At 36.7% G+C, this 16711-nt stretch overlaps 1 protein-coding gene across 8 annotated transcripts in view; it reads right to left on the reverse strand.

Annotated features, from left to right (window-relative positions):
* The window catches only part of Rbms1 (RNA binding motif single stranded interacting protein 1), a 217164-nt gene that overhangs the window by 73223 nt on the left and 127230 nt on the right, over nucleotides 1-16711 (reverse strand). The gene's annotated exons all lie outside the window — the stretch shown is intronic.

Genomic DNA, 16711 nt, shown 5'->3' on the forward strand with positions numbered 1-16711 from the left:
AAAAATTTCTATTGATTTTAATTCCTTCTTTGTTTTTATTTGCAGTGTTGGGGTTTAAATCTAGGAACAACTCACTCATGCTAGGCAAGTACTTGCCACTTGACTATACCCTCAAACTCCAGAAGTTCTTTTAAAAAGGTAAACTGTTTTGGAAGTATATGAAAAAGATTATTTTTCTTATCACCAGTGAAAAAAGTGAGTACAAAACTAATGCTGAAGGATGAGTCTTTGTGATTTAATTTAAATTATGTAAGAACTCGTTAGCAGAGAAAACATGACTGCCTATAAACTAAAAGAATAAAATCACTTTTAGTATTAATACAGAAGTAGGACCATGGATGGTCTTTTCCTTTCTAAAGACCGGCAACTAATTGCTTAGAATACTAAAGCAAAATTTCAATGCCTCTAGATAATTCAGTTTGAAGTTTCAATGAAAACTAACATTACTCCTCATATTTCAAACCACATAACCACCAAAGTGAATACAACTTTGCCAAAATACAAGATTCTCAAACAAGCATTCATATAATGAGTTTTCATGGTTGTACCACCACACTCTGTTTCTTTACTTAAAAATACTGACTTAATCTTATTTTTACCCTCACTTATAATACCCAAGTGATATCCAGTGATTTAAGAGATATCCACAATAATGAATTTCATTGATGTAAAAGATCAAGTACGAGTGTAGAACTGTAAAATTATTCTAGAATGGTGGTACGCACAAGATGGCAGTAGGACTCATCAATTTCCTCACTTGGAGGCCAATAAGTACTGGTAAAAATAACCGACCCTAAAATATGATGGATAAAAAGCGACTTAAAAGGTCTCTCCACTAGTTTTCATCTATGCACTGTGCAATTTTGAAAGTAATATTTCTACTAATCTCTAAAACAATATAAAAGCCCTCTCACATATTTTATGAATTTCAACAATTTGAAACTAAATAATTTTTCTGCATTTCAAGGTAATTCTTAAGTCTAACCCAACAGCACACCAATAGAGGCCCTGATATCCCTGATCCCCCGTTCTGACAGTGTTTGTATTTTACAAGGCGCTTCAGATCTGTTATCTCAACCTTAACTTAAAGATCATGATTGAAATGGGATACTAAAGTTAGACACTGTCCACTGCATGTAGAATGGGCAGGGGTTGTATTTCAGAGCTTTACCAATTCAAGAACAGAACAATGGCCTGCATTATCTCTAATTTTATTACTTTGAACAAGTTTTCCTAATTGTATCCAATTAAAGAATCCATCTATTGCACTTCAAATGTACAAAGAAAGAAAGCCATTATTTATGTACATCTATCCCAAACCAATATTGGGTATATAATTTTTTAAAAACAGAAAATGCTCACCCGAATGGTCTCAGCAAGACATTTCAAAGAGTGTCAAAATCAAAATATCCTTGGGCTGGGGATTTAGCTCAGTGGTTCCGCCGCCTGCCCCGCAAGCGCAAGGTCCCGAGTTCGATCTCTGGTACCAAAAAAAAATAACCTTTTCACCAGAGATGAAAAGATTTCCATTTGATATTTTCAATTATTTTGCTTATAGAAATAAAAATAGCATTTATCTATCTATGCATTCAAGCATATAAGCTGATTCAGTATACTTATGTGTGTGAATGTCTATAGTATGAACATACATGTGTATGTATGTGTATACATGCACAGCCTGCACTGTGCCAGAAAGGACTCAGGGTAGCTTACTGGAGACATACCCTAGAAAATAAAAGTAAAAAGTCAATGGCAAGGAATGCAAGACACAAAGGCAAAAATGAGGCAGGAACTAAATAGTTTAGACAGAGATCTACTGTTTCAAGTCAGTGCTTGACTTCTCACTGGTGGTTAACTTTGAAGAGCTTGTCAAATGCCTATCAATAAGCACTGATCAAATATAGCAAATGATCTACAGATGAAGTACCCAACTGACAAATCTATCATAAGCAGTTCTTCAGCACAAGTGTAGGTGATCATTGATCCTAACAGTGGCTCTGAAATGCACGTGTTAAGAGTAACCTGGATCACGATAATATGTTTCAAAATATCCCATTGGTTTGAAAATTGACAGTCATAAAGATATAAGGTAAAATTCTATAATGAGAAAAGCTGATGAATTAGTGTAAACTGTTTCTTGATTATACTGAAAGATAGCCTAGTTAATGATTACTTGGCATTATTAATGTTTTGTGCAAGAATATTTAATATAAAAGAATTAAAACGAGCAAGGTTGCAGGTCCCTAGATAGCCACAGAGTAATCCTTTCTCTCTCCCTTTCTGGGATAGCAGAGGTGGAGGGAATCTGCCAGGAGTTTCAAGCAGCTTTTATCATGCATGCCAACTCTGAGAGTTAACAGCGGTAGTGTGTGTTAGGAAGGATTATGAGGCCCAGCCAAGCCCAGCCAGAAAGAGTATTCTCATCTATTTATCAGCAATTCTACTAGCAGAGAGGGAATGAGTCGATATATGGCAACTTGCTTGTTTATTCCTGGTCTTCAGTTCAATTTGCTGATGTCACCAATGAAGAGTGGGCAGATTAAAGTGGCTATTTGTCATTCTCAATACATTTATTTATTGATAACTTGCTTTATTACAAAAATTCACTTGATGTATTATAGAAAAATACATAACAAGATTACAATAAATAGATGAGAAAAACTAGATGAGAGAGAAAAGTATGTATCATGAGGCAGGGTAAAGTTCATCTTTATGGCAAAATCCAAAGCCTTCATGTTCACTATAAAGCTTTTACGTTCCTCATTTTCCCAGCTCTGAATGTGGCTATCAAGATAATAATGTCTCCGTAATTTAGGATTTGGGCTCATACTTTACCTTCCTTTGAGGCCATTAAGCAAAATCTCCTGGGCTTATCTGTATGTGGAAACAAGGCCTAGCTCTATCTTGTACAGATGTGGGCAGCAGCAGGGTACACAGATATTAGGCACATGTCCAGAGATGTTAACATTATGGCTCATCTTGGTTCATATAACATGAGAGGGCTCAGCCTGGGACACACCCTGTAACCACGTCAGGGTAGCAGCAGGAAGCCTGAGACTGCTGCTGAAGAGGTTTATAAAGTAACAGCAGTACATGTAGAGAATGAAGGGTTGCTAAATTACTACAGTCCAAGGCATTTTTATGAAGTGTCACCTCTTAATTTTTCTTCAGTGAAGTTTTCATTCATTGCTACTAAAATAATTGTTAATGAGTTGCTAATGTATTCATTTACTCATTTGTTTTCTTCAATTCCACCCTGGTCATTGGTAAGCAATGGGATCCAGGAAGGAGTCCTGGGCTGGAAGTATCTGAGACCAGAAAACCATAAAATGGACACAAGATTTGGCTGCAACTGAAACTTCTGAACAGACAAAAACAATCCTGAAAAACTCATTCACTGTCTATGCAGGCCAGTGAAGGCTGGTGCTGTTATAACAGAAATCCAAACAGAAAGGCCACCTGGAGAAAGGAGGAGAGGAAACTCATCAACGACTATTCAGGATGAACCATCTTCTAGAGGGAGTATGCTCCTTCAAGCTCAAGGCTAGGAATTTACCAAGGACTTTATCAGGAACTCAGGGTGGATAGGGAAGAAAGCAGACACATAGCCCACAGGTAGTTTATAAGCTGGAACCAACAATTCTAGGTTGGGATTTTTTTAGGTAACCAAAACAAAGTAAAAAAAAAAAAAAAAAAAAAGACCTACAGCTTAATGACATATACTGGCCAATTGTTGAGTATTTTTTCTATCTTTAAACTCTTTTCATAAGGGGGCAATTAATTCAAGGTCAAAGTGAGTTTCAAGTGAGAATGGGTATATAAGAAAGTCACATTCAAAGAAACCTTCCCTTCATTTAAGATGTCAGTCAAGTTAGAAGTTGCTGGAAATCATGACTGTTTATTTTATTGTTTACTGATAATCCAGTACACTGTTGTTCATTTCCTAGAAAAGAGACTCAACAGATTTTTGTTTCCAATGGAAATGCCATGAGATGTCTGTAATAGTGGCATCCTCAAGGGAATCACTTTGATAATAATGATTGCTGTACCAACTACAAAAGATGATGACCAAGTTATGTTCCTTCTGCTGTGATTTTAACAGGGAAATAGGGAGCACGAGAAATATTTATTTATACCTCTTCTCTCAAAAGTTTGGGGCTGCTGGCAAAAATATATGCAATACCACAAGGCAGAAACAGAGTTCTAGATGAAGGGAAAATACCCCAGAAGTAGAGTTATTCTACCAGACAGACATGCAAACCAGAAAGTGATTCTGAAGAACTGCCAACACTTGACACGAAGTCAATACAGAATATCTTAATACCCAAAATAAGTAGGAAACATAATTACAAAAATGAGTGTTCTTTAGAGGAAAACCCTGAACTGAGTAGAAGTTCTGTTTTTCCCAGCTCTTAAGCCAAAGGAGCTTCACAGGGTCTTTCTAAGGGCCACACTTTATATACAAAGCCCAGTCATGATTACCCTGGGGCAGAGCACACCAGTGAGGTAGAAATTCTAGGGACAGAGTTTTGGGCTTAATATACAAAGTTCTCAGATGAAGATGTATCCAAGGAAAAAATTCATACTCCCTGTAACAGTGGTTATGAAATTAGGTTCAGAAGAGGTGCTTAGAGGTTCCTTCATTTTTCCACTTGAATTTTACCTTTTAAAAACAAACATACATAATAAATAGGAAATGCAGACAAATATACCACACAATAATTTTTAACATGCTGATGACCACATCTATATAAAGTACTTCAAATGCAGATGCTGGACAAACATGATTCCTGACATCTCTTTGGGTACATTTGAACTTCTTATAAATGAGTCATGGATTAGGAAAGCTCTAACTCTGCGTTGGTATTTTTCTGGAAATTCAAGTCTGCGCATGTTCATTCACATAAAATTGTACAAACTACCTACATACACATCATGTTCAAACAAATGCCAGGCCAGGAGCAGGTACAACTGGTTGGCACACACCCTCACCAGCATGTAAGAGTCAGCTGTATAATAGTAAACTGCCTACTATACTAAGTCATGATAATACCATTAACTGGTATTGATTCTAAGTTTTAGGTCCTGCTGGCCTGATTTTTATATCTATCATGAGGCAACTGAATAGCTGTAATATTAGGAATTCAATGTTGAAAAAATCTGGTTATTTTCAGTTTCTAGATCAGATTACTTCAAGAGTATACTATAAGATGAGCTATTAATATTTGTTACACTTTGCAATTGCTTATGGATGTGAATAGGACTTTTCAAATGCTGTACAACCAAAACAAAATATAGAAATAAATTAGGTATGTTTTTGATACTGTACTGTAATTGTCAACTAAGAGTCCTGATCACAAATTTTTGAGTTCAGCAAAACTGATGAATTTTATAAATGTTATAAATCTGTAATGATAAAATATGTGATTCAGACAGAGTTTTATTTAATATTTTACTTGATTAGGTGGATTTTCTATTTACAATTTTAGAACAAAACCGATGCTGGCATAGTTCTGTTACAGGTGTGAGGAAGTACTAATCCCACCAGCCCTTGGAGACTGGATGGTGCCTGTCACCTCCAGCAATGAGCAGTCTCATCCACTGCTGGTAATGCAATATATAACCTAAAACAATGTCAATGGGGTGTGATACAAATCTCACCCTTTGCGGTGTGTCCTGATAAAGTTGGGAAGCTATTCAATCAACAAAGAAACTCCAAATCTTTCACTAAACTTTTCATAAATCTGATTCTTCAGCAATCTGGGAGGCTGTGGCAAAAGGATCACAAGTTCTAGCCCATCTAGGGGAACTGAGGAACTTAGTAAGACCCTGTCTGAAAATAAAGAAAATCTGGGGATGAAGCTCAGTACAAAGGCCCTTGGTTCAATCCCCAGTACCTGCTTCTTCCCAAATCTGATTTTTGACATGCCTTTTGACAAGAGTTGGGCAGTGGAGAGGACAAATTTAAATTCTTTGGCAAGAAACCAAAGTGCAAACATTTCACATTTCATATTCATGATCAAGGGCAGAGTTAAGGGTATTAAGGGTAGTGTTTTTTTTTTTTTTTTTTGGTACTGGGGATCGAACTCGGGTCCTTAGCTTGCAAGGCAGGCGGTGGAACCACTGAGCTAAATCCCCAGCCCTAGGGTAGTGTTTACATTAACTCATGAAAAGTAAAGAGGCAAATCATGATCAGTGTGTGTAACAGGAGACAAAGAATCTATTCCCGGGCCTCCCACTTCCTAATTTTGTGACTTCAAGAAGGTCATTTAACGCTGAGCCTCAGCTTTCTCTATTATCACATGAATGGTTTAAAACAGAAGCTTTTATTAGGACTGAATATCAGAATCTTCTAGGAACCTTTTCAAAACACATAATGACAATGGTAATAGGAATATGTGTCAGGAAATGTTCAGAGCACTTTGTACACTAATCCATTTAATCTCCATAGGCACCCTGTACTCTAGATACAATTATTATCCAGACTGTACAGACAAGGAGACTAGGAAATAACAGGGTTAAGAAAATTGCTCAAGCAAGTGGCAGAGCCAAGTACATAGCTCCAAGCCTGTGCTCTTTCATACCACTGAATATTATGACCCTGCCTCTCGCCATATGCTATCTCCAATATTCTGCCTCAGAATCTAAAGAAGGACTTGGGCATTCAAAGTTTAATTTTGATGAGCACTTAAAAATGAGGCAAAAGTGCTAAGTGTGGCTTTTAGCAGCTAACTGCATGGTATCAAACTGAAACTAAAAATAATGAACAGTAGATAATGGACAGTACGGGGAAAAACTAAGAAACAAAGCACCATTCTCTTTCAGCATTAGTTTCAGGGTTCCCTCTCAGATATCAAAACCTACAGGTGCTCAAATCCTTTATATAAAACACCTGATGATTTATATATAACCTATACACATTCTCTCACACACTTAAATCATCTTTAGATGACTTAAAATACCTAATACAATGTAAATAAATGAATGCTGTGTAAATAGTTGCTATACTATATTGTTCAGGGAACAGTAAAAACAAGAAAAAAGTCTTTACATGTTCAGAACAGATATAATTTTTTTCATCAAGTATTTTCAATTTGCTGTTGGTTGAATCCATGGCTGCAAAACCTACAGGAAGATATGGAAAGCTGACTATATTATCTAGCAAACTACACACAGCCCCTGAAGTAGACTAAGTTTTAGAGCAAAAGTTGTACCTTATATTAAGGGGCAGTAGAACAATTTCATAAATTTTGGCTTGGATTTGGAGGTGAAGATGAAACATTTTGGAAAAGCCCTTGGAAAGGCTTGGTGCTCCTATCCAAATGGGTAAGCCGGCCCAAAACTGCCTCTTTGTTTTGCCTTTAAAGAAATGGTCCTTATCCTGAAAGAAAGGGCCCTTGTAAATTTAGAAATCTGAAACTAGGCATGCAAATACTAATACATAAAAGAAATGTTGTTCTGCCACACAGGGGCATAAGACAATTAGCAGAGGCAGGAAGATGCCAGGGCCTAAAGAGGAAATGAGGAAGATGAGTGGTCCTGGCTCTGTGAGCACTGCAGAGAAGCATCAGTGTGGCACTCCCAGGTCAGTGAGGACAAAATCATCCAGGAGGAGAGAAAGGCCATTTTCCCTGGCACAGCCATAAGCTTGGTCAGGACTGTCCGTGTTATGAGCTTACCTCCTCTCTAATTCTAGGTACCCCATTTACCAAACACATCCTCCTCTCCTCTCAGTCCCATGCCTCTCTTACAAATCTCTTCTTCAAAGTCTTCAGTCTGAAGCTAAGAGTTCCTATCAAGGGAGTTAGAAAGCATTCTGTTAACCAAAAACTAACTTTTAAAGAAGTTTAAGCCCCTAAAACCTTACTATAAAATATTAAGAAAATAATTACATTCCAAGGAAATGTATAGATCATATCATTGTTGGCCAGAAAGACTGTCTCAACTTAAAGTTTCTAATGTGCTATAAAGGGTGACTAATGAATGAACAGGTCACCTATTCCATTTGACAAATGTAATGTTAATTACTAATCTCTATCTCTACTAAAGATTCATCAGTCTGAAATTGATACATTACTTGTTTCTAATCAATAGCCACACCAAAAGTACACAATCTTGCAAGTGAGCAGTTTTCCCTGAGAGTACAGAATTTCCAAGCAAGAATAAAAATAAGCTCTTCTTCCTCAGCCCTCATCTGTCAATGATACCAAACTCCTAGTTGCCTAGACTTAAATCTTATATCAGTTTTGAATCATCTTCTTCCTATACCCACCCTCTATCCCACATACATCAAAGGCAAATCCCGAGGCAGTTTACATCATCTATCTTCTTTGTGAAGTACAAGGTCTCCTCTGGTGTTTAAGACCCTCCCCACCTTCTGGCCCCAACAAATACCAGGGAAGGCAGACAGTCAAAGTAGATTTGTATTCAGTCCTAGACTTGGGTTGCCTACCTCATATCCTGAAGACTCTTTCAAATATAAAGCTTTTCCTAATACCTCCATCACATGTACTACTTTGCAATCTTGGGAGCCCTTTCTCTCTCTCACATTCTGCTCTACATGATGTGTGAATTTTATTTCCTAGACAAAAACCTGCTTGAAGGCAGGAGAGGTGTCTTATTTCATGTGATATCTAGCAAAATTACTGGCATAATGCTTAATAAATATTTGTTAAATTAGATAAAAATGAGATTCACTTTTCCCGTTTCCACAAGAGTGATTTGATTTTCTGTTTCAATGAGGCTTACACTCATAGGAAAATTATAATGGTTCTTCATTATTTTCTAAAGTAGTGTTAAGATTTGTTAATGATCTCTAGAAGAATGTTCTTTTTTATCTTGCACAAACCCTCTTAGGCATCAAACAAATGACAAATTACATACTTTCTCTGTGCTGCATAATCTTCGGGTGTTACATATTAGACAGCTAACCAGGAACTGAGTTTCAGTGATCAGCTACATTAAAAGGGATTACACTGTTAGATGTCAAGAAAGATGGATTCCTCCTGTATCCTTCTCCTCTACTGTAAGCTTTTCATTCTGTTGACTATTTAAGTGGCCTCATGGAGAGCTAGTTTTCCTAATCAAAACCTGTTAAATCTACCATGGCTGAGTATCTCTTTCAGGTCCAAGAGAAATGAGTCTTTGAGGTTTGTAGCAAACAGAAAAACATAGGCCCTAATGAGAGAAGGAGGAAGAAAATGAACTAGCAGTCAGAGCACATGTCGGGAGGCAAAAAGCAGTGTTTCTGAGTACGGGCTCTGGAATCTCATGGCTCCACCATTATAAGCTATTTTGTCCTGAGCAATAAGGAAAAGAGATATCTTTCATCTTTAAACTGGGGATAGTATTACTGCTCAAATTGTTCTAAGGATTAAATAATAAACCACTGGGCATATATAGTGGCTTTCAGCAAGCTTTAGACAAATGCTAGTTGCTAGCATTATTTAGGTATTTACACATAACACAAGACTTTTTAACATACATATTTAAATTTTATTTTTGACATGTAATAGCTGTACATATTTACAGTATATAATGTAATATTTCAATGAATGTATACATTGTATAATGATCAAATCAGGTAGCACATCTATTACCTTAATCCTTTATCATAGATTTGTAGGAAGAACATTCAAAATCCCCTCTTTTAGCTATCTTGAAATATTAATTACAGTCATTTTACTGTGCATTAGAATACCAGAACTTATTCCTCCTAATTGTAACCTGGTACCCACTAACCAACCTCTCCCCATCCTTCTCTCCCCTATACATACACTTATTATGAATTAAAGGTGTGGAAAGGTCAAGAGAAAGTTGTAAATTTCTGAGATTCACGGTAACTCAATAAGGAAATTCTAAATAAAAGCAGCAGGATTGCCAAAGAAAGAGTTTAGAAGCTTTTATTTCTGATGACACTGTCTTTTTCTTCATATAATGGCTAAACATCCCCAAGGTACAGATCTAGAAATTTAAGGTACATACAAAGGAATAAGAAATGAACATACAGTAAATACCCCCTACATTCACATAAGAGAGAATGATTTTTTAAAAAAATATCTGTGCGGTTGTGATCATTTTCAATGCTGGCTTCCCATTTAACTTGTGCTAAGGCTAGTATCAAATGAGTTTGGCAGCAGCTGTGCAATATTTGAGGACTACAAGGGAGAATGTCTCTTTATTATGTCTAGGAATAACAAAATGACACCTGAAAAAAAAAAGATCAGCTGGTAGTAAGGAGAGCTGGGTGAACATCTAAATATCCATGTTGACCACGGAATATTACACTGAGGATAAATTAGGAAATAGACATAACTGAAAGTTTCTGCCAAAATATCAAATGCATCCATACAGTAGGTACTTGGCAATAAGGTCCCTGACCTAGAATTATCTTTACTTTTGCTACAGCAAGAATTTAAACTCTTAGCATAAGGAAGTAAGCTATGTAGACAGTGAAGAAGCACACAGCCATCACCCAGGGTCCATATTTCAATAAGATTTTTCCAAGAGTCTGTCCAAAGCAGCTCTCAAAGATTAAACATTGTGTTAATTTTTGGGACTTGCCTACACCCTAAAAATCAAATTGACCAAGCTGAAGAAAGACTGAATAGAGGTCTATATGACACAGTTCTCTAATGGAAAGTAGATATTTATTTTGTAGCTTTTTGGGGGGTGGGATGTAAAGTTATTTTTAAGTAACACTAGGATTTCCAAAAGTATTCAGACTATATTTTAGCACATCAAAGATCTACTGTTCATAAACTATTTCTTAAAGTGCCAAAATTCTTCCATGTCAAAAAGGGAAGTAAAACAACTGACATGAACATGCAAGAATGTGATTCTACATGGCCAACCCAGGAGAGGAACAGTGGAAGGATCAATGAAACACACTATTCTTCCTAAATTCTCAACTACTCTTTTATGGCTATTTTTTAGTGGAAAAAAAATCATAAAGATTATGTTTTTCAGTCTCAATGTGTCGCATCTTAAAACTCTTAAACCACATGGAACCTTACTGGAATACTAGGAGAGAGAGTTAAATTAGAATTAATGACTCAACATCTTGACTTAGCAGATTGGCATTTCTTTTTAAAAGAATGAAACAAAGTCTGAAAACTCCACATTGTAAATCATTTTCAGTAATTTCCTTGGTTTAAACTCTCATTGTCTTACTTGTTATGTGTCATTTTATTATGCTAGCAAGCCAAGTTCCAGAAACTACTGCTATTAGTATTTTATGTATTATGAATCTTCTAGATCATTTTTTAAAAACCCTGAAGAGGCCAAGGACTACTTATTTAAGGGACATGCTCAATAAGAGAAATATTTTTTCACTGCTCTACATTTCCATGAGTGTTTTCTTTCCCTATACTTCAAAGAAATCTAAGAAATAAAAATTCACTGGATATGATTTTGAGTACCCTCGTAAAACGCAATTCTAAAAAGCTAAAAATTCGAATGACTACATAATTGTCATTTTTTTATGACACTATAAAGCAATGACTGCAGCAGTAACCCAATCACTGGAATAAAAAGGATGGCCAATGTATTCCAGGGTAGAGGAAAATCACATTTCAGCAGAGACACTGATTAAGTCTTAGAGTTACAGGTATTATAGAGATAGGCATAGAAAGAATATAACCACTTTAGGCTATCCATTTTCCTAATACTTGCCCTAATTTCTTACAACAATCAGAAAAATTTAAAGTAGTCTTTTAAAATCTTGACAAACTAGTGGTTTCAGATCAGCATTTGGGTCACTGGGCCTTATTTGTGGACAGCATAAACAAAGCACAGTCACACTAAGGGAACACAGGAAGACAGAGTTTAGGGTCTGGGAGAACCCCCAAGAGTCAGTGTCCCACCTGTGCTCTTTCGCCTTGTTCAGGGTGAAAACCTTGTAGCGATTTTTAATTGGTTTGGATATCTTGATGTTTGCATCTCCACGAGATACCCTCTAAATGCACATATATCCTCCCTTCCCAGCCCCTGGTCGGGGTTGCATCATCTCTCACCCTCAAGAGTCCTCTCCTCCAGTCCACCCTTCCCACTGTGCTCTGAATTACCATATGAGAGATGGAGGCAGATGACTTACACTTCTCTTCCAGTCTAACCATTAACTCCTCTACAATTCAAAAATAAACTCTACACTTTTTAGCTTTTCATTCAAGGTGTGAATGATGTGCCCCAACTTGTGCTTCCTCATTCTCCTCCCCACCCACACTTTGTACTCAGGCACCAGCAGCCCTCGCTAACTAACAGCTCCTGAACATCAGCTGCAGACCAAGAAACCCTCTCTGTGCTTTATAATTTTTTTCTGTGTACTTTAGAAAACATTCAAGTATTCTCACCACTCTGGGGCTCTTTTAGAGGCCAAAGAATACCAGTGGTAAGTTCCTCATGAAATCTTCCTTATCTTAAGGCCAAGATGTCATATCCACTCTGAAATGGTTCTCTTTGGTTTCTTTACATCAAGGTTAACACAGCTTACCTCTGGTTTCTCACAGAATGCCACAGATAAAAACATTTGTTTTATTCTCTCTTAAATTATGGTTGGTTGTTTCTCTGTTGACCTGTCTTGCTTTTCTGCTTCAACTTTTAAGATCTGTACTGCAGTCAAAATAATAAGAAAAACTTGCAGAGAACAACAAAAAAGAAGTGAAAGGAAATTAAAATGTACAGATATTACAACCAGGGGACTGGTTTTACTTCAAATGTCAGCGACTGGCCATCATATCATGAGCTAGATTCAATGTATTAGATTTATTTTAAAATTATGTGTTTCACTGTACTTTGAAACAAATTAGAAATCTATGGAATGAAAGGAAAGCAAGGATTGGCTTAGGAAGGAGAAAAGTGTTTCACAAAGTGAGAGGAATAGAAACTCTACAGTTTTGTTTAATATTCACAGAATGTTCTTTCTTTAAAATCTTTGTTGAGACACTGAGTTATCTAGACCTTTTCATGTGATGTCAATCCTACAGCGATACTTAAGCCACCCAGCCCTGAACAACAGAGACTTAAGAGACCTTGGCTCCCTCTGCACAGCAGGAAGAATTATGGACTAAACCTGGTACACAAGTGCTGTTTTTAAACCTCCAGAAAAGAGCTTGGAAACAATAGAAGATTTTCCATGCCACAGTAATTATTATGACGAAGAATGGATCAAGAGTAGGTTGCGTGAGGCTGAAACGAGTCATTTGTAAGTAGCAAACAGAAGCCTGAAGGGAGAGAATGCCACTAGATACGTTAACATGAACTAGTTCACTGGCTTTCTTGGCTTTTGAAACCAGAATCTGCTGAAGTAATTTGTTCCTTAGCTTTAAATGTAGGATTAAATATAATTTAAGCTTATTCTATGAGTTAGAACTTTGAGATGCTAAGAAGGATTAATATTTATTCAGTGACAATTGTGTTCTAAGCAGAGAATCAGCTCTTTTACTCATATTACAGGTTGAACATCCCCAATTAAAAATTCAAAGTCCTCCAAAATCCCAAACATCATGTGTGCCAACATGACACAAGAAGAAAATTCCACACCTTACTTCACGTGATAGGTCACAATCAAAATGCATGTGCACTAAAACTATTGTACAAATTAATTTCATGTTATGTGTATAAGGTATACATGACATATAAATTAATTTCATGTTTATATTTGGTTGTATCACCTAGATATATTATTGCATATATGTAAATATTTCAAAATCCAAAATACTTCTGGTCCCAAACACTTCAGATAAGATACTCGACCTGAATTTCATTGAATCACAATCAGAACCTTTTGATAAAAACCTTATTTGACCCACTATATAGGCTGAGGACTGAAAATTAGGTATGTATTTGCTTAGCACTGTGGTAAGATAATGTTGAGATTTCAACAACTATCAACTCTGACTACAATGATTTTATAACTAGGTGGCAATCTATGAAGAAGATATGGTGCAAGCATTATATACTATCATTTACGTGCTGCTTGGTAGTGAAATAATCATAGGGAGAACAGAACGGTATGGAAATATTGTAAGGTGCTGAGTGTGAAGTGATATATAATTAATATATAAGAAAACAGGGAGCAGAGTTATTAGTGTGTCCCTAGCATGAAGGAACTCTGACTTGGCTCTGCAGAATTGAGGAAGGGAAATGGGGAGGTGCCTGAGGTGAGGCAGCAGCCAGAGCAAACGGTTCTCTCCTGTCACATCATAGGGAGCAAGGAAGGCAGCACCCAATGCTTCCCTGGAAGTGAGAAAGGAGAATTCACAAGACTTGGTGACTAAACAACGATGGGCAACGGGCAATGACTGCTCCAAAGCTTCATATTAAGGAAAGCAAACATGGAAAAAGTAATGGTTTGTGGAGAAAGTAATATGGCTGAGTTTCAGGTTCAAATAAAGTAGCCAAGTTGAAAGTATGTAAAAATTTAGAAAAAAACAAAGAATAACCTTATGAGAGGATGGACCTGTGGAGTATCCAGGCAAGAAAACAGAATTAAAAAGGGCACAGAGCTGACAAGAAAAGGTGAACAATAGTGGTGGTGGTGGGGAAACCCTAGAGAAATAAGGGCCATTTATGATTCCAGGGCAGTTTCAGATGAGAACCTGAACACAAAATACCACCAGGAGAGTGGGGGGCCAGGAAAACAAAAGCAATGAGAGACCCTCCACTCGTTTGTCTAAAAAGTTCACCTGAGAAATCTGAGAAATAGTTTACTGACAAATATTTATATGACAAATACACAAACAACATAGTCTGCTTGACTGATTTTCACTGTCATCTTTTTTAACATCACAATGTCTGCTTTTTCACTGTCATTTCTTCTAACATTCCAGGAACTCTACATTCTGTTCCAAAAAGAAGTCTTTTCAAAAAATTTTAAAACTTTCCTCTCCATTTAAAAAAATCTTTATATTATATTTGTATTTAAATTTCATATATCATTTGTGTGGAACTGGGCCACTGTTGTAAGCATTCTTGGATATTTCTTCCGATCTCTCTGTTATATGGAAAAGATCCAAGACCCTGGGAGAGCCAAATCATGTGTTTCGATTGTTGTCTTCTCCCTCAAGTTAGTTTCATCAGGTAACTTTGTAATTTAGTGCTAAATTTTTAGTTGTAAATTGTTTTTCTTTTTTTTAAGATGTATAGATTTACATTTACCTTTTCTGAGAAGTTTCTGATACCTCTTTTCTAAAATCTCTAATTATGTCCACTGGGTTTTTCAGCCCTAGGATCACTTTCTCATAAGGTTCTTGCCACTTACATGTCACCAACTAAATATCCTTTATCGGAAACAATTATGTCCAGAATAGGAATGCCCTTTTTCACTGTCCCCACATTCTAAGATACAAAACTGTCAGCAAATACAAATCTGGTATTTATTAGATTCTCCGTGTTAAATGGAGTGAAGCTTCCAGCAGATTTCGAGATAGCATCCCCTATTATTGTTACGCCTTGCCTCAGTATGATACAAATCAAGAAACTATCATCAGAGTTTAATATCCAACCTGGGATTGCACAAGAGCCTTTCCTTTGCAAATGACAAGGGAGAGGGAGGGAGGCAAATAGCTACTGCTGTTATGAGTAATAGCAAAAAGACTAATGTTTACTCATGTGAAGAAAATCCATGTACATCAAAGAGAACAGCAACAAAAAAGGAATATTCCAGGAAAAATGATAAAACGCTATTCTACTATGTTTACAATATGATGTAATTCAATAATAAAGTTACTGGCTCAATTTTTCAAGTACATATTTACCGTATACAAAGCACAGCATTACTCCATTATTTTATGGTTACTGAACTGTCTCCTGATGGCAACACTCAACTTACATAATTCAAAACCAACTGAGGAACAATTTGTCTTTTGAAATTTTCTCCCTTTATCTTATACTTCAAGAATTTAAGAGTCAGCTTCATTCTTTTGTTTCCTATAAAGTTGTATTTTTAGCTCTGCAGACTTTATGGCGCTCTATCTACCTGTAATTATGCCGCAGAAGCATCAGAAGAGGCCAATGAAAGGCCAGCAGCAGACAAGATAGCAGGAGGCCCATTAGTGGTCTTAAACAGCTGCAAGGAGGCAGGATGCGCACCTGGCAGGGTTCCGGCTGCCTCTGGCCAGGCATGACAAACCCCAAGAGCTGGACTTGCTTTCAGATAGTCCTGATGTAAGGCATTATTTCACTGTCCTGAAACCCAAGGGTTGAAATCAAACTTCAAGAGGGCTTGTCCAAAAGGGAGAAATTCGGAAAGCAGAGGAGAGGGTTGAGAGTGGTGGCCTTCTAGAAAGCTCTCCAGATCCTACAGCGCCACCACCTATTGTTCCACCCTTTCTCTCTCAAAACAAAGCAAAACAACCACTACCTCCACAGGGAAGGCCAGATGTTACTTGGTTCCAGTTTAGAAACATTGTGCAAATTCATTTTAAAAGTTAAAAAAAAAAAGTAATGAATCTGGACTTTACTTGAGACAAGAAACATGAGATGCTTCAAAGATGTTTTAAAATGTGAATTTTTATACAGAATAGAAATCATTTTCTAGTACAAATCATCTCCCACAGTTATGCAAAATTCCTTTTATAAGGATCATTACTGTCTTCGGATATATAAAAAAGTGTTGTTATATGTGTAGGTGTTTCTCACTCAATGGGATGTGATATTGTTAGTCATTACACAGTGCACTATATACTGCTCTGGCTCCTTATTTTAGATGAGG

Source organism: Heterocephalus glaber, unplaced genomic scaffold, assembly GCF_053883595.1.
Source record: "Heterocephalus glaber isolate CG9 unplaced genomic scaffold, H.glaber_assembly_v1.0 deba00000347, whole genome shotgun sequence".
NCBI lineage: Eukaryota > Metazoa > Chordata > Mammalia > Rodentia > Bathyergidae > Heterocephalus > Heterocephalus glaber.